The sequence below is a fragment of the Anas platyrhynchos genome, chromosome 38 (genome assembly GCF_047663525.1).
Source record: "Anas platyrhynchos isolate ZD024472 breed Pekin duck chromosome 38, IASCAAS_PekinDuck_T2T, whole genome shotgun sequence".
Lineage (NCBI taxonomy): Eukaryota > Metazoa > Chordata > Aves > Anseriformes > Anatidae > Anas > Anas platyrhynchos.
This window is the reverse complement of record NC_092626.1, coordinates 3,016,603-3,036,048: the sequence shown is the minus strand read 5'-3', so window position 1 is coordinate 3,036,048 and position 19,446 is coordinate 3,016,603. Positions and strand designations below refer to the sequence as shown.

The 19,446-nt window shown below is 45.7% G+C and overlaps 1 protein-coding gene and 1 long non-coding RNA gene across 3 annotated transcripts in view; one reads left to right on the top strand and one right to left on the bottom strand.

Annotated features, from left to right (window-relative positions):
* LOC140001171 (uncharacterized) overlaps positions 1-19,446 on the bottom strand; it is a 195,418-nt gene that overhangs the window by 118,528 nt on the left and 57,444 nt on the right. The window lies entirely within an intron of this gene.
* Positions 8,376-19,294, top strand: LOC140001153 (uncharacterized). Its single transcript, XR_011806283.1, has 3 exons — positions 8,376-8,885; positions 17,731-17,802; positions 17,893-19,294. It is a non-coding gene; the product is annotated as an uncharacterized lncRNA (long non-coding RNA).

Sequence of the window (19,446 nt, the reverse complement as noted above, 5' to 3'; positions counted from 1 at the left end):
TCTATTCTCACCATCATGGCCTATGACCGCTACATCGCCATCTGCAAACCCCTTCACTACAGAACATTAATGAAGAACAGAGCTTGTGTGAACATGGCAGCAGCTGCCTATGGCAGTACTTTACTCTATGCTGTGCTGCACACCGCCAATACCTTTTCCTTGCCCCTCTGCCAAGGCAATGCCCTGGACCAGTTCTTCTGTGATATACCCCAGATCCTCATGCTCTCCTGCTCAGATGCCTACCTCAGAGAAGTTGGGCTTCTTGTGGTTAGTGCTGTTTTAGCATCTGGCTGTTTTGTTTTCCTTGTGCTGTCCTATGTGCAGATTTTCAGGGCTGTGCTGAAGATCCCCTCACAGCAGGGACGGCACAAAGCCTTTTCCACGTGCCTCCCTCACCTGGCCGTGGTCTCCCTGTTCATCAGCAGTGGCACATTTGCCCACCTGAAGCCTCCTTCTATGTCCTCCTCATCCCTGAATCTTTTGCTGGCAGTTCTGTACTCAGTGGTGCCTCCAGCAGTGAACCCCCTTATCTACATGATATGAGGAACCAGGAGCTGAAGGATGCAGTGTGGAAAGTGATGACTGGAGTGTGTCAGAAACAATAAATGGCCTGTTTTCTTCTGCATATCACTCATAATGTAACTCATTATAGGCCCAAATGTTCATTTTCTCTGAGTGTGCCTTGCTCTTTTATTCTTTTTTCCTTTTTTTTTTTTTTTTTTTCCCCTTCCTTATGATTGTGTCCACAAAGGCACAAAGACATAACATCCCCGTCATTTCAGTATCTGCCTGCTTGAGTGACTCCAAGACTTGGTGGAAACAATGAGCCAGGCTCTCTGTAGGTTTAAATAAAAGAAAGGACCCTGCAGTGACTTTCTTGCCTGAGATCCTTCTTCAGACACCTGTGGTGGAATTGCAGAGGCACTTGGCTGTGTGCAGAGGTGGAGGGGAGAAGAGTCCTGGCACAGCAGCATTACCAGGAAGCCCCAGGGCTTGGTCTGTCCTGAGCTGCTCTCTTTCACCTCCCACACCCTCCTTCAGAGCCCTTCTCTTGCTGTGAGTTCTGATTGCTCTTGTTGCTTGCTCATTGTGCTGCTGTGGGGAAGTCCTTTGTCCGTAGGCCAGGGTCTCTAACACAGCTGGCTCCGTACCATCACATCCAGCATAAATGAGGATCTGTTGAGGGCAGTGCCTGAAGGCTCAGCTCTTCTCCCACATCTCTTCTCATGGATATTGCAAAGGAACAGACTCAAAGGAGGCTCCTTGCTTTGCTTGTTTCTCTGTGGGCTCAGGGAGACAAGATCAGCTGATCACCAAGGATCAGCTTTTAGGCAGGGAAGGCTGATTTTGGAATTGCCTGCTGGTGTCTGGCTCTCATAGAGATGGTGACTTCACTTGACTGTATCCATAGCATGCAATAGGTGTGAAGACGGGCAGGTGTCTTTCTGGAGAGAAGTGGGAGCTGCCAGGAGAGCACAGGGGATTGGTCGGGACAGTGTGTGCCAGGGAGTCAACAAGGCATGGAGCCCACAGGGCGTGAGCATGTCCAAGGTGGAGCCACCCAGAGGTAAGGTGCTAAATCTGGGCTGGAACAGGCAAAGGAGAGCTCTGCAACTCCAGGGAACACAGCAAGCACAGAGAAAGCAGTCTGCTGAATTAGTTGTTAAACGTCTGGTGAAATTTCAAAGACTAGATTGAATGAATCACCCCAAAACATCTCTGCCATTGGAAATGAGTTGGACTCAATGAGGCTTGTGTGTCTCTTCTACAAGGGGAAGGCGAGGAGGTGAGGTAATTTGCAGATGTCAGCAGCAGGGACAGTGCCACTGCCCTCCACTTTTCCACTTGCTGCTTTGGGGCCATTCCAGCCTGGGCTGCTCTGCTGGGCTGGGATGGGCTGGGGAGAGGACAGGGAGGTGTGGAGAGCTGGGGAGGGTCTGGGCTGTGCTGGTCTCCTGGCAAAGACAGGGAGGAGCAGCAGAGCAGGGGCTGGAATGAGCCCTTGTTCTCTGGACACCCTGGCAGATGCTGCCCAGGACAATGGTCCCAGAGCAGCCCCTCACAAAGACCATTCCCAGCACTGGGCTCTTGACCCAGCTCACACAGGTGGTTTGTTTCTACACGGAAGGACACCAAATGATTACATCAGAAATCCTTGTTTGCCTTGTCCATATGAGACTGCCCATAGTATTGGTGCAGTGAGATGACCCTGAGTGAACACAAGTGCCAGAAACTATTCCCTAAGGCTGCTATCATGTACAGTGGGACAGACAGAGTCTCAAGGTCCCTTCTCTTTAGAGGTATGGTCTCCTGGGAAACCAGCTAAATAAAGCAAAATTAGACATCATGACTTTCACACCAACTCCTTCTCCATAGCGTTCTCAACATTTTCCTAAAATTCATTTCTTGATTCACTTTTCCACACAGAGATGGGCATTTCCTTCAGGATGCACTGGTGTTGCTAAATGCTACATGGGGAAACATGAGGGATTGTGCAGGGCATCCCCTGCACCCACTGCTCCTGGGGGAGGTGGGCTGGGAAGAGGCCTCCTGAGCACAACAGCTCCTTGTAGCCCTGTGGATGCCGGCTGTGAGGTCACTTCTGTCCCAGCCTCTGGCTGACCAACAGCAGGGAGGCAGAGCCTGCAAACACCACCTGCACACCCCCATGTACTTCTTCCCACTCAACCTCGCCCGCCTTGACCTGGGCTGCATCTCCACCACTGTCTCAAAAGCCATGGCCAACTCCCTTGGGGACATCAGGGCCATTTCCTATGCAGGCTGTGCTACCCAGGTCTTTTTCTTTGTTGTCTTTGTCACAGCAGAATTTTACCTACTCACCATCATGGCCTATGACCGCTACATTGCCATCTGCAAACCCCTGCACTATGGGACAATAATGACCCGCAGGACTTGTGCCAACATGGCAGCAGCTGCCTGGGGCATTACTTTTCTCTATGCTGTGCTGCACACCGCCAATACCTTTTCCCTCTCCCTCTGCCAAGGCAATGCCCTGGACCAGTTCTTCTGTGAAATCCCCCAGATCCTCATGCTCTCCTGCTCCGATGCCTACCTCAGAGAAGTTGGGCTTCTTGTGGTTAGTGCTGTTTTAGCATCTGGCTGTTTTGTTTTCCTTGTGCTGTCCTATGTGCAGATCTTCAGGGTCAGTGCTGAAGATCCCCTCACAGCAGGGCAGGCACAAAGCCTTTTCCACGTGCCTCCCTCACCTGGCTGTTGCCTGCCTGTTTCTCAGCACTGCTGTATTTCCCTACCTAAAGCCCCCCTCCATCTCTTTGCCATCTCTGAATCTTTTGCTGGCAGTTTTGTACTCGGTGGTGCCTCCAGCAGTGAACCCCCTTATCTACAGCATGAGGAAGCAGGAACTGAAGGATGCAGTGTGGAAAGTGATGACTGGAGGGTTTTGAGAAGCAAATAACTGCATGTTCATTGCATATCACTCATAATGTAACTCATTAAAGGCCAGGACATATCTTGTGTGTTTTTTATTTTTTCTTTTTTTTCTTTTTATTTTTGCTCTACTTATGTAGTGATACATTTAAAACTAACTAACTAACTAAATAAATAAATAAATCCTTTTTCTTCTCCTTCCAGTTTGCTACCTAATGTCTCATGTGACTCTGAGACTTGGTATAAAAGAGGTGTATTTAATGGGCAATTAAATATTTAATGTGTATTTAAATAAAAAGATGGTTCCTGCCGTGACTTGCTTGCCTGAGATGCTTCCTCAGAGAAATGTGGTGGCACTTGGCTGTGTGCAGAGGTTGAGGGGAAAAGAGTCCTGGCACAGCAGCAATGCCAGGGAGCCCCAGGGCTTGGTCTGTCCAAATCAGCTCTCCATTTCACCTCCCACACTCTCCTACGGAGCTCTTGTGCTGCTGCGAGGACTGATTGCACTTGTTACTTGCTCTTTGTGCTCCTGTGTGCACAGGCAGGGACAGGCCAGGGGCACTTCTCTAACACAGCTGGCTCCATACCAGCATCACCAGTACAAAAGGGGATCTGCTCAGGGCAGCGCCTGAAAGCTCAGCTCCTCTCCCAAAGATGCTCTCATGGATATTTCAAAGGCACAGACTTGAAAGAGGCTCCTGGCTTTGCTTGTTTCTCTGTGGGCTCAGGCAGATAAGATAGGAGTCCCAGGATCATATTTTAGGCGGGGAGGGATGATTCCATTCCTGCCTGTTGGTGCCCAGCACCCATGAGATTTTGACTTCACCGGCCTGTATCCACAGCATGAAAGGCTGTCTTCCTGGGAGAATCAGGGAGGACCAGCAGAGCAGGGGCTGGGCTTGGACCTTGTTCTCTGGACACCCTGGCAGATGCTGCCTCAGGGCAATGGTCCAAGAGCAGCCCCTTGCAACCACTGTTCCCAGCACTGGGCTCTCACACCAGCTCACACAGATGGTTTCTTCCTTTGAATATGGACACTAAATGACTACATCAGGAGTCCATGTTTCCTTTGTCCATATGAGACTGCACTCAGTGTGGGTGTGGTAAGATGAACCTGAATGAACCAAAGTGCCATAAGCTGTGCCCTAAGGGTGCCATAAATTCCAGTGGGACAGAGAGTCTAAAGTTCACTTCCCATTGGCAGTACGGTCCCCTAGAATACCATCTGAATAAAGCAATCCTAGTCATCGTAACTATCATGCCAACTCTTTCTCTGCAGAGTTTGCCTAAAATATATGTTTTCCCAAAGTATATATTCAGTTCTTGAATCACTTTTTCACACATGGGTGGGCATTTCCTTTAGGATGCCCTGAAGTCGCTAAAGGCTGCATGAGGAAATGTGAGTCTGGACATGTAGAAGACCTTCTGAAGCATGAGCTGGTTGGCAGGCAGAGTACCTGAGGGACTGTGAAGGGCATGCACCTGGTGCTCCTGGGTGGGCTGGAAAGAGGCCTCCTGAGCACAACACCTCCTTGTGACCCTGTGGGTGCTGGCTGTGAGGTCACTTCTGTCCCAGCCCGTCTGGACAACAGCAGGGAGGCAGAGCCTCTGAGGTCACAAAGGCCTTCAGGAAGCTGCCCCCAACAGGATGACACATTTGGGGAGGCCAGGGGAAAGCTGGGTGAATGAAGGTGGGAAATTTGGGGGAGAGAAGAGGGACTTGGCTAACAGAAAGGAAAGATCTGGAAGAGGTGAGAGGGGTTCAGGCAAGGCTGTGCTGCTGCAACACTTACTAGGAAAACATCCAGGTCAAGCCCTGGCAATGTTTCTAAGCAGTAACCGTAAGCCCTACCCTAACACCTAAATGCTATCCCTCTCTCTGCAAGGAATCCACTACTCTTACTCCTAACCCCAAATCTCACCTGGTGTGGGTTAGCCAAGTCCCAAATCCATAAGGCCTTACCATACACTCTTAGCTCATTTCTCACCCTATTCCTCAGCCTTCCATCCCTAGCATTGAATTCCAGCCTTAACATGATTCCTCAACAGAGCCCTGAAGAAAATCCCAACATAACATAACATAGTCTCTACACTAGACACAGACTAGAACCCAAAGCAGTAAACACAGGCCTCCCTCTAGTAATCTGCCCAACCACTAACCCTGGAAGGCAAGATCTAATCTCTAAACCCTAACCTGAACACCTAAGCCCCAAATCCTGCATTCCTGTGGTCTAGTCACCTAACTGAAGCAGTTTGGCCTCATGAAGCTGAGCAGGGCTTGAGAGGTCCTACAGCAATCACTTGGTCTTGGAGGAGGCAGGTGAGGTGACCACGGTGGATGTGGTCAGGTCACAGGACTCAAGGAGGAGATGGGTGGGGATGCTCTGCTGAGGTTAGCTGTGCCTCAGGCTCTCAGGAGGCAGCAGGAGGCCCATGGCAATGCAGGTGGGTGTAGGGGCACATTCTCAAAGCTTGTTTGACTATTACTTGAACTCCACAGGCTGGAAATACTGCACTGAGCACTTTGGGGAGCTTTCCAGCTCAGAGCAGGGTTAGCACATGCCCTGAGCAAAGCTGGAATATCTCTGAGTTGTCCCCTTGTCCTGGAATCACCAGCGTGTGTGTCACCCAATGTGTCCTGTCAGGAAATGCATGGGTGTGCAGAACCGGGCCATGATAGTGTGGTCCCTGCTGCTCTGGGATGCGTGTGTGTGTTGGGTTTGGTGCAAACACCTGGGCTTGTTTCTAATCTCCCACCTAAGCACAAGTGTGGAATAGCTCACCCCCTGCCAAAACCCTCCTTGTTTTATCTCATCCATGGAGGGAAGAGCCAAAAAAAAAAGCTCTGAGCAATTTTCCCAGGGTTTTTATCTGCTAGCAGCCCCAAAGCAGCAGCAATGCCTTGCCATTGCTGGCTCATGGGTCTGCTGGTGCTTGTCTGGGCTCTGCTTTTACCTTGCAGGTGGGAGGTTATATTGGGCTTACATGGAATTGGTAGGGCACAGTGATAAGTGTTTTCAGATTCTAAAGGGGGTTAGGCAAAATTCTCTGAAGTTGTCTTTCTCGCAGGGGAGATGCTGTCTGTTTCTCTAACTGGAAAGCTCTTCAAGACTTGAAGGAGGATGTACAGCCTCTAGGGTGGGTTTCAACCTCCCTCAATTTACTTATGTTTAGTTATAAACACCTAATCCCCACTCACTCCCAGGGAGCCACTCAGCCTGTCTATTTTCCAGGACAAGCCCGCTATATTATTAAGCTGGAACAGAGCTGCCCTGACATTACTGGCATGGTGGCTCAGCTTGAGCTGGAGGACTGAAGCATGCTTTCTTCCCTTGTTGAAATTGAAGTGCTTGTGAGGAATGCTTTACATGTGGTTGATGCTTGAGTCTAGCCTTAGGCTCCTGTCTCCTGGTAGGGCGGTCACATGGAAGTGGGCAGGATCTTGAATTCTCTTACAGATGGATTTAGTTGTAGGCCTTGCAATGGGACATGGTCGGAATAGAGGTATCGCTTTGCTTTTACTTAGACAGCTTAGATAGATGAAAGAAAGGAACATTTTCACAGCCTACTTTGGGTATGAGAGCCTAGGAAACATTTAGATGAAGTAGGGAGTACTTCAAGTAATGTAAGCAGGCCTAGAAAGTGACCTATTGACTGGACTAGCTATGTGCAGCTTATGAGTGTTGTAGCTGTTTACGTGCCAGCTTCAATCAGGCTCATGAGGCTTCATCTGTTTTAACATTTCTTGTGCACACCAGAGCCTCATCTGAACTGGGAAACAAAATACTGTCCTCCCTCCTCCTCCTCTTTTCTAAACACTAGCCCAATATTTCTTAATGAGGATATATTTTTTTTCCCTTTCCTTTTCCTCCTGTTCCCATGTATGGTCTGAACTTTTGGGTAGACCTATGCGGTGTCAAGAGTTGGACTTGATGATCCTTAAGGGTCCCTTCCAACTCAGGATATTCTATGATTCTATGATCCTATGATTCTATATTTATGAAACAAACAAACAAAACAAACCTACCCCTTAACAAATCATTTAACAAAACAAAATATATTTTTATCCTTCAGTTCTGATCTACTCAAGCTGGTACTATTATGATGATTGACTGTGCATTGACATAAGTTGATCTGTTTTCCGTTTTGGAAAGAAAATGCTAATGACTGGATGTACTGGGTCTGGCTGGAATGTTAACTTTCCCGGCAGCAGCCCATACAGTGCCGTACTCTGTACTTGTAGCTGGAACAGCAGTGTTATCACACCAGTGTTGTGTCTACTGCTGAGCAGCAGTGGCACAGCATCGGGCCTTTCTCTAACCCTCCTAGGGGGTGGGCAAAAAGTGAGGAGAGAAACATCACTAGGGCAGCTGACCTAAACCAACCAAAGGGATATTCCATACCATGTGATGTCACACTCAGCAATAAAAGGTGGAAACAGGAAGAAGAGGGGAGGGGTGGGCTCTCGTTGGGAAGACGTCAGTCCTCCTCTCCAACACCAGCTGCGTGCGTTGAGGCCTTGCTTCAAGGACGTGGTCAATCATCACTCATTTGTGGGAAGTAGAGAGTAATTTCTTTCCTCTGCACTTCCATATAGCCTTCATTTATTTTGTTTGTTTGTTTTCGTCCCTTCTTTTTATTTTTCCTTTTCCCCTCCCTTTTCCCCTTTCCCTTTTTATTTCCCCTTAGTTAAATTGTTTAGTTCATGGTAGTCTTTATTTTATTATTATAATTATTTCCCTTTAATTAAATTATCCTTATCTCAACCCGTGAGTTGTTCTTTGCTTTACTTCTCCCCCTCCTCATCTAAAGGAGGGGGAGTGAAGAGCGGTCGTGGGGTTTAGCTGCCCAGCACAGTAAAACCACCACACTGGAGCTTTTTTTTTTTTTTTTTTCCTTCTCTTGGAAGAACAGCTTATTAAAAGAAGCATAACAGCTCTTTCTCTGAGCATTTAATGAGAGGCAGCCAGTCGAATCACTTCCATCAGCCTGAAGCTCGGATTCCTGAACTTTGCATAGAAGTCCCTCATTGCATTTTTGCTTGAATTTGAGGGCAGTGTCACTGCAGATGAAGACACTGAATGAAGAACAGTAATGCAAGCATACAAAGGGGAGATACAATGAAATGGCTTCTGGAGACTGACTGGTCAAAGACTCATACAAATGTTCTGCACTAGAAAACATTTTTGACAGAGAAATTAAACCTGAAAACACTTTCACTCTGTCTTCATTAGAGCCCAGTTACAACTTTTTTTTTTTTTTTTTTTTCGATGAAACCTCAATAGGATCCTCATTAAACTGCCTGGTTGTTTTTGCCTTCCTCTGCTGCAGGTGGCACTGACCTCCACTGGAGGCAGGATATGAGACCGGATGAATCAACAGTTTGACTGTGGTATTGTGGTGGTGCTTCTGAGGTGGTCGCCTCCATGATTATCCCCTTGTGGCTCAAGAGATGTTCATTCCCCCATTAATAAAAGGTAATATGGCTGAGAAGCCTGTTTATTCTAATTAGTCTGTTTACTATTGAAGTGTTTTAGAGCTCCCTTCTGAGCTCTACTTTTGAAGGCTGAATTCTATAACTAGATATAACTATGTATGGGCAGATTCAACTTTCAGGATTTGAATGCACTATACCGGGTCACGCCCTTGATAAAGGTGGAATTACTTCTCTGAACTAAAACAGGAGGAGGCTATCACAGTTTATCACTTCAATATAGGCCTTATGTGTTACATAGCCTTGTGCCACCTCTTTGCCTCTGGCTAAATTTCACTTCAAGCCCTGAGTCAAATATGCAAATTGAAAGCTACCTTGAGAGTCAGGGTTGGAAAATGTTCTACTTGACTGGGGATAAAATAAAGCTTAAATAACATCTTTTGATTTGGTTAAAAATGAGCTTGTTAAGCAGCACTGGCTGCTTTATCATAAGAAATGACAGTATTTGCTATAAGTGGTGCCTAAAAAAGACATGAAACTACTCGATCTAATTGGAACCATTTCATAATATGTTCATTTTAAACATGGGCAGCAAATTCTATCAGTATGGCAAGAGAACTTTATCAAGAGAACTTTGTGATGCTTAGATGACGATTTCTACCATTTATTATTACAGCTGTAGCAAAGATAGTAGTAAACTTTTACCGTTTGTTTCTCCCAGTAGAATAGACACATATAGTCACAATTACATATATGGTTATAGCCATAGCATAAGAACCTTGTTTTAGTATCTTAAAATATCAATAATTTAGGCTGAAACAGACAAGGTTGGTATACCTATATATACCTATAGCTGAAGTGTTTGGAAAGTTTCAATGCATCTTTTTGCAAGAACGGAGGTAGAAAAACTGTTCTAAGGTTGGAACTGTTCTCCAACAAAATTAGTGTTTGGATCAAGCATTTGGAATTTGTCAGCAAGTTTATCTAGTGTTAAGGATGGGGCTTTCAACACTTTCATTAGTTACTTCAAATTTGATCAAATCACAGTTGCTGAAGATATTTCTGGAATGAACTGTTTGGATCAGATGACTCAACGCTTTTTCTTTTTTTTTTCTCATGGTAAATTTTATTATATAAAAATTAAAATTACGGCAAAAAATAATGTTTTTAATGCCATGGAATTTTGTGCAATCCTTATGACTTCTCTATGGCTTTCTTCCTGCCTTCTCTGTTTTTATTTTTATAGCTGCCTGAATATTTACCTGGGTGAGTTATGTTGCCCTACTAGCATTAGCGAGATTTGATTACGTGCTTAAAAGTTGATTCAGATTTTGTATCTGTCCCATTTTTCAGTGATCAATATCCACTTGTTTTGAAATACTGTTGTTAATGTTTATGAAAAGACTTGTTTATTGACAAATGGTACTCCTCTGTGTCTAAGGACTTTCAGAATGCGTCAGCCTATGTGTCTTGAATAATGTTTTTATTTTAGACTAGTAGAAAGCTCTATAGCACATTATCATTCATTAATGGAAATAGCATCCAGGTGCATTTTATTACATAAATATTGTGTTTATTGTATTTATTTGAGTCATAGATCAAAATTCTGGAACCTATAATGTTACAATGCACACATGCTACTTGATCTCCACCTACTATATTTTACCACCAGCAGTTTTTGCTATGAATACTGCACCAAATATGCAAAAGAGTTGCATGAACTCTATCATACAGGAAAATTATATATTATGTTTTCCATTTTAGAATGTATCTGATTTTAAGCGGCACTTAGGCACTCACTCTAAGAATTTTTTAGTAGGAGGAGTGTGTGCTGTAAAGCTTTAATAGGATGTTAAATGCTTCATTAAGCACCATCTAACATGTCTAAACCAAAATGCAGGCTAAAGATGTGGTTCTTTGGATGTTATTATAATTTCCCCTAGCATCATATGTAGAATTACAATCCCAAGTGATTAATTTCCACACTTAAATGTAAGCAGAAAATGAAGTTCTAAGTTTGATTTCAGAATATAAATATACTGCGGTCGTGGAGAATAAGTAAGGGCTTGATGTTCTCGTGTACTTTCTTGCACATGGTTGGAGTCCTGTTAACTGAACCATAGGCTCCACATGGGAGAATAGGTCTGCCCAGGCAGACTGTAGTGCTCATGTCTCAGGCTTTCAAATGCACTGGTGTTCAGACCTTTAGGACTGCCTTTGTCACTATTTCATAATTCTTTGGGGATAAGGAACAGAGTTTAAAGAAAGACTGGATTTGGAGACGTGGCATTTTTCAGGCTCAAGACTGGCGAACTATCCCTGATTAAACTGGTGTTTTTCAGAACTATTTTCCAACCTTTTTGCCATTTGAGTTTCTCATTGTTGGAGAAAAATATGTGAATGGCAATACTGTCTAATAAGCAATAAAATGAGAAGAGATAATGTGTTATTCAGACTCTCAAAAACAAATCTGAAAGTTGTTTTTTTGTTCGTTTGTTTTTGTTTTTTTTCCCTGATGTTTTGTCTCAGTGCTAAGATGCTTGAAACAGGATCTAATCACATTCCCTGCATGGGTATGATCTTCAATGTTTCTGTTCAGATTTTTTAAAATCGTTGCAAACATCTACTGACAGTATCCATTTAGAACGTTTCTCAGATCTTTCCTGTACTGATAATTATTTGGCAGGGACCAGGACTTGCTACTACAAGACTGTTGTATACTAGGGTGAGACTACTATCAACGGAAGGAGGAATTTGTTGGCTTATCGGAAATCCAGAGGAAACCAGCTGTGAGGCCTACCATTGAACACTGCTCTATGAATGCCAAGCAACATCTAAAATGTTAAAAATAGGCTTCAATCCTTAGAACCATAGGCTTTCAAACCTCAACGTTTGTTCTAATTGTCTTGGTGTGAGAAAGCTACTGATACTCTCATTTCTTGAGTAGTTGCAGGCAGAGAAAGTCTGAGCCTCTTGCCGTGTCATGGGTTTACGTGGCAAGGTTTTGGTGTTAGGGGGCCACAGGCGTGGCTTCTGTGAGAAGGATCTAGAAGCTGCCCCATGTTTGGCAAGGGCCCCACTGCTGGCCAGAGCTGAGCCAGTAAGTGATGTTGTTTTGCGCCTCTGTGAGAGCAGATTTAGGAAAAAAAAAAAACACAACACTGCGCCACACAGCAGCTGGGAGAGTGAGAGGAGTGAGGAACAGCCTTGCAGGCGCCAAAGTCAGTGAGGAAGGAGGGGGAGAGGTGCTCCAGGCACACAGCACAAGTTCCCCTGCGGCCTGTGGTGAGGCCCATGGTGAAGCAGGCTGTCCCCCTGCAGCCCATGGAGTACCACGGTGGAGCAGGGTTCCACGCTGCAGCCCGTGGAGGAGCCCACGCAGGAGCAGGTGACCTGGTAGGAGCTGCTGCCCGTGGGGGACCTGTGCTGGAGCAGTCTGCTCCTGAGGGATGGACCCCATGGTATGAAGCCATGTGGGAGCAGTTCTGGAAGAGCTGCTGCCTGTGGGAAGCCCACGCCAGGTCAGTTCAGCAAGGCCTGCATCCTGTGGGAGGGACCCCACAGCACAGGGGACAAGAGTGATTGAGAAGGAGCGGTGGAGAAGCGCTCTAGACTGACCGAAACCCCCATTCCCCCACTCCCCTGCGCTACTCGGGGGGAGGAGGTGGAAGAGGGTGGATGGGGGGATAGGTGCTTTTGGTTTCTTTCCTTTGTTTCTCGCTTTTCTAGCTGCGTAGGAATAGGCAGTAAGTCTTACTGTCCCCCTATGCTGAGTCTGTTTTACCAGTCACAATAATTACTGCGCGTCCTCCCTGTCCTTATCTCAACCCTTGAGCCCTTTTGCTTGTGTTTTCTCCCTGTTCCTCTTTGAGGAGGGGGAGTGAGAGAGCGGTTGTGGTGGAGCTTGTCTGCCCACCTGAGTAAAATCACCACACTGTGTAAGGAGAAAAGCAAGGCAGAGTACACATACCCACACGTCAGGCGACATAGCAATCCAGCTGGCCATACTGTGACCTGTGATGTTTATGCATGTATCTACTCCTTGCTATTTTTCCCCTAAAATACTGTTCCTTTCAGGGAAAGGATTACATACTGCTTTTTCTCTTTAATCATCAACTTGGTGATGAGCTTGAGACCTTTAGAAGCTACTTAGAGAACCAAAATTTTATATCAAACTTTGACTTAAAAGTTGGACATGCAAAATCTACAGATCCAGAGGCAGATGCAGGGATAAAACTGTATGGAAACTGACTTTTAGATCAATAAAACTCACACATACTTTGTTGTTGTTTTTAGTGGTTGTTATTATTAAAAGTCCATGCAATGGCCAGTCGTACAAATTGTCAACTGTCAATTGTAGAAAACTGGAGAGCGGCTAAAACTGAGCCATACAAGGAAGTAAACTTCCAAATAATAAATGCAATTACTTTTTATAAAATGAACTTTTTAATTTAATTTAATTTAATTAATTTATTTATTTTTTAAGAAATAGCTTCCTGAGTCCAATCTCTGTTTGCCAAAATATGGTCTTGAATCTAGGTTCCTCACATTGGTGTGAGTGCCTGCCTGTAATGTGCTGTGGAGGTTGGCTATTAGGCTCTGTGTGTGGCAGCAAGGTCATTTGTGAACCTCATTCACTGCAAACAGGGACATGTCAGAGAAACTATTCAAACATGTATCGTTTCTCTCTTCACACCTAGTCTCTACTTTTCATCTGCAGTCCCTTCTCATCTACTCACATTTTTCTTCCAGCACCAGTAGCAAAACAGATGGGCTCACAGGTCATGGGGAATTTATGGGGAATGCTGTTTCAAACGTGTTACTGGCCACAAGATGCTTCTTTTCCTATTGTTCAGTGAATGGGACTAGATAAAGCACTACACTTCCCTGATACAATTGCAGGTTTTTTTTCTGGCTTCATCCCTGATGAATTACTTGTATTTTGAAAATGTGTTCTTAAAGATATCTCAGATCTTTCCCTGCATTTCCTTTGGTGAAGCTTGATTCTTTTGGGCTACTTTTAATTTATTTAACGTTCAGTAAGGGTCTGATTTTATTTAACATGCACGTGCAACTTACCCCCCCAAGTCTTAATGGCATTGCAACCACTTGTACTGCCCTATATATTTATTGTAATACTCCTCCCAGCTTTCATTGCATTCATCGTGTCTAGTTTATTTCTCGTCACTATATCCACATTACCCTTTTCCTGTGGCCTGAGTGGCTTTTGAGCATATTCTGTAAGGAAGCAATCCTGTATTAGTCTTATAATCATGCTTGCTTGGTAGTTTTTCCCACTAACATTTTCCTAGGAAATGTCTAGGTAATTGAACTCCTCCACTGGATCATTATGCTGGATTCAATACAGACTTCCTTCATCTGTAAAAACATTTCCTGATATGCTTTCTCATCCTCTCCTGAAAGTCTCTGGCAAGGTCCAAGGACTAACTTTTTCCATATCTCATTCTTCAGTTTACTTCCAATAGTCCCTGTTGTGTCAGCCAAAATCCTAGTGTCATTTATTGCTGTTTATTCGGTATTCTCCCTGTACGCAAATTACTCCCTCCCTCATTACTTTTGTTTTACCTCACCCATCTGCAAACTTTATACCTTGGTAATTTTATCTCCCAGTTGATAGCTTGGTTTAACCAAATCTCTGTCATTCCAATGTAATCATAATTTTCCCTCAACATAGGTTTCTAATACAGCAATCTTGTTACATACATGTATGTTTCTAGCATTTGTAAAACACATTCATCCTGTTCTTTGTCCTTCATGGTCACTTTTTTTTTTTGAATGTGTAGAAAGAAAGGGTTTCCGCATTGACTTAATTTACAAATTCAGTGCCCCTTTCTCTAAGCGTTAAAGTCCTTATCTTTTTTGTCTATGTGAACTCTGCCTTCTGAGCAATAAAAGAAAATTAAGACTCTTTAAATTACTTTTCTCATCTCAGTCTGAAAGTGAAAAACTGCAAAGTCAATCTCTTTTGATTTTGAAGGGTTGTTAAGCCTTCTCTTTAGGTAAGAGACCTCAAACTTCTCTTCACAGAGGATTTTGAACCAGTATACCAGTAGTTAGCCTATAAGCTCAATCCTTTGCCTCCTTTATTCAGATTGCCCTTTGAAAGTTACTTAAATGGTAGACGCACGTGATTAGTTCTTTCTTTGTCAAGCAGACACTCACGCTGTCAGTCCTCTCTGGGTGCCAATACCTTCAGTGTGGACTAAAATTCCTGGAAGCTTTCTGACACCCTTTCAGTATTTTGAACTTTTGTCTGGTTGAGAATTGGAATGTTGATTTACTGTCTGGGTTGCTTATACCACGTGTCGTCGTTCCCCCCCCCCCCCCCCCCCCCCCCCCCCGCTTTTTTTTCTTCATTGTTCTCCTTTTCTGACAGAGCTAGGGTGATACAGAAGAGTTTGGATGCTTATTAATCAAAAATAAATCTAATTTTGGAAGTGGAAAACAATCACTGATCTATCTGTAAATGGCAGAGAGCTGCTCTCTAGCTATCTTGCAGCTGCCCATGGAAAGTACAAATCTGGGCTCAGAGGGCTGAAATAATTACACCCTGTTCTGTTTTGAACCAGTCTAATCTTCACTCCAGCTGCTGCTGCCTAAACACAGGGCAGCACCTTAACAATCCAAATGGCTGATTACATGATATATTTACCACTTTTCCTAATCTGAGAAAAGCGCAGTTCAAAAATATGTGTTTCTTAGTTGAATAAAGCCGGAAGAAAAGTGATTCTTCCGTAACTCAGTTTTATAGCTTCGCTCTTCCTTTCCTCCTTTCTCACTTTCACTATGTCCTATTGTCAGCTGTTCCTCTCCAGTTGCCTTATTTTACAGCTATTGCTTCCCACTTCTTTTGATATATTTCCCTATAACCCATGTCTACATCTGCACACCAACCTTCTCTTGTCTAGCTAACCGGAGACATATTTCACTGCAGTTCTGTGAGCTGCATGGGCTATTATGATTCTGCCAGCTGATGAAGATTGACCTGCTGTAGAGGGAATGAAAAACTGGGACGTCTTTTCATTCTTCCTGTCAGTAAAACAGCTGCTTCTAAGCCTTCCATTAAGAAAAATAATAATAAAAAAAATCCACCATATTATATTACAGTAAAACTACACAGTGCAGGGAGATTGATTTAGGCAACATGTGTTTATCCAGATTGGAACATACTTCGAAGTCTGAGGGTGAGGGCCTCATGCTTCAAAGAGCTCTAAGGATTTATGGAACAGTCTGAGAGTGCCGTGTGAACCCATCAGCGTGGACACAGATCTTGGAATCTAGATGTTGGTGTTTGACACGTGAATGAACACATGAAACATAAGTAACACTGATCCCTGTTTGAAGGAGATGAGCCTTTGATGAGTGGAAGTGGTTTTATTTTGCTGTATCATGGGATAGAGAGCATGGGAAGCAGTGCATCACTAGTTAGTTCAGAAGTGACTGATAGATAGGGTGGACCTTGCTAGCTCTTGTGCAATCTGTTTGCTACTCAGAGAACTCCTTTCTTTCTGCAGTGAGATACATCTTCCTCAGAAGTAAATGGAATCTAATTATTTGTGGGCTGAAATAAGAACAAATTGAAATATAGAAAGAACTATGTCTAGATCAGCAGAGCAATGAAGAAAAAGTCCAAGAGAGGAAAAAGTGTATCACAGCATAAGAGACGAAAAAGGTAATTCAGAATGCAAGTGAATTCATGTAGGAGAAGAAACTAAACAAAATTACACAAAACTATTGAAGAAATAGATTAAGAATATAGAAGTAAAAGATAAGTAATAGAGAGTGAAAACGTGCTTACACCAAGAAAACTGTGTTTAAAAACATGCATTTACCTAACTTAGTACTTTAACTTGCAAAATAACATGGCCTCAGTGCCAAAGATCACTTGACTACTGTTAGCTTGTGCAGCACTAAAAGCATAAGCATGTCAATTGCTTATTTGCATGATTTTTCATATTCTAAGAGTTGATATGGAAATGATCCGTTCTGTATCAGTACAATTTCTGAACACTTGAAAAGAGATACTGTGGCTTACCCTTCAGAAGAGAATCTCGAGAGCCAAGTCCAGGGGGACAATCACTTCCCTAGCCCTGCTGGCCACACTGCTTCTTATTCCAGCCAGGATGCTCTTGGCCTTCCTGGCCACCCGAGCACACTGCTGGCTCATGTTCAGCCGACTAGCCACCAATACTCCCAGGTCCTTCTCTGCCTGGCAGCTCTCCAACCACTCATCTCCCAGCCTGTAGCTCTGCTTGGGGTTATTGAGCCCCAGGTGGAGGACCCGGCACTTGGCCTTGTTGAACTTCATGCAGTTGGCCTCAGCCCATTGGTCCAGCCTATCCAGATCCTCCTGCAGAGCCTTCCTACCCTCGAGCAGATCGACACATGCACCTAACTTGGTGTCATCTGCAAGATCACTGAAGGTGCACTCGATCCCCTCATTCAGATCATCGATAAAGATATTAAAGAGGACTGGCCCTAGTAGTGAGCCCTGGGGAACTCCATTAGTGACCGGCTCCTACTGGCTTTAACTCCAGATAAATGTAACTGGATTACAACAGCAGGCATGTTTCTAGCCACACGTGCCTTTTTCCAGAGAGAAAGCTGAAGAACATGGCAACCCACAGCCTGCTGCACCCTGAGGGGCAAGGGCAGAGCAAAGCCCAGGCTGGCACAACACAAAGCGTTGGGGATGGCCATGGCTCCGGAATGCTGGCCCCAGCGGCGGTTGGGCGGTTGGGCAGGCCTGTAACGGCTGCCCGTGCTGACGGGGAGGCTGCTCGGCTGCCTGCTCCTCCCGCTCAAGTGTCCGCTCCAGACACAACCTCAAGCAGAGGGAGTCAGCTTCTTTTTCCTCTCTCTTCAAGCAGGACGGTGACACGATTGGGTCAGGACGAGAGTGACCTCTGCATGAGGATGACGGGACACGGGCAGCATCAGTGAGTCACTAGATACTCTTGAGCAGAGAGGCAGGGGCTGCCCATGGTCACAGGGAGGTGCTGCTTTGTTTTGTGCTTCTTCTCTTTCAGCCAGACACACACAGCGATGAGACCAGACCACGGCAAACTCCTAGCCTCTCTGCCCTCGACAACTGAGCTGGAAGGAAGAGCTGCCAACGCTCTCCAGGACAGGTAGGATCGCCCCAACCCACACCCACGAGGCTCTAACTGCAAGCAGGATGGTGACACGATCGGGGTAGGACAGCAGTGACTGCTCCATGAGGACGATGGGACAGGGAGAGCCTCGGTGAGTCCTGGTAGACCCTTGGGCACAGAGGCAGGGTCTTCCTATGATCACAGAGGGATGCTGCTCCGTTTGTTCTGTCTGTTATTAAAGCCAGACACACACAGCGATGGGATGAGGCCAAGGCACAATCCTGGCCTGTCTCCCATTGAGAAGTCAGGTGGAAGGAAGTTCCAGCGCTCTCCAGGACAGGTAAGATCTTCCCAACCCACACCCACCAGGCACTAACAGCAAGCAGGAAGGTGACCCGCTCGGTCCAGGAGGGCAGTGACCACTCCATGAGGACGATGGGACAGGGACAGCTTTGGTGAGTTGCTAGAGACCCCCGGGCACAGAGGCAGGGGCTGCCCATGTTAAGAAGGATGCTGCTCTGTCTCTTGGTGCTTCTGTTTCAGCCAGAAACACAGAGCGATAGAACCAGACCACGGCACAATCCTGGCCGCTCTCCCCTTGAGAAGTCAGCTGTAAGGAAGAGCTGCCAACGCTCTCCAGGACAGGTAAGATTGCCCCAACCCACACCCACCGGGTACTAACAGCAAGGAGGACGGTGACATGATCGGGATAGGACGGGAGTGGTCCCTGTATCAGGATGATGGAACAATGACAGCCTCGGTGAGTCTCTGGAGACCGTCGGGCACAGAAGTAGGGGCAGCCTGTGCTCTGAAGAGGATGCTTCTCCATTTGTTGGTTCTTCTTTTTCAGCCAGAATTTCACGGCGATTGCACCAGACCATGTCAAAATCCTTGCCGCTCTCCCCTTGAGAAGTCTTCTTGAATAAGAGCTGCCATCACACTCCAGGACAGGTAAGATTGCCCCAAAACACACCCCAGCATGGTCTCATATCAAGCAGGACAGTGACACGCTTGGGCCAGGACTGGAGTGAGCGCTCCATCAGGATGACAGGAGACAGAGTGACATGGTGAGACACTCGAGGTTGTTGGGCACAGAGGCAGGGTCAGCCCCTTGTCACACGGGGATGCTGCTCCGTTTGTTCTTTCTCTTATTAAAGCCAGACACACACAGCGATGGGAAGTAGGCCACGGCACAATTGTGGCGACTCTCCCTTTGAGAGGACATCTGGAAGGAACTTCCAGCGCTCCCCAGTAAGAGTAAGATCTCCCCAACCCACATCCACCACTGTTCACAGAAAGCAGGAATGTGACACGATCAGGCTAGGATGGCAGTGACCGCTCCATGGAAACGACGGAACACGGAAAGCCTCGGTGAGTCACTAGAGACCCTTGGGCACAGAGGCAGGGGCTCCCCGTGTTCACAGAGGGATGCTGCTCTGTCTCGTGGTGCTTCTCTTTTAGCCAGTAATGTACAGCAATGGAACCAGA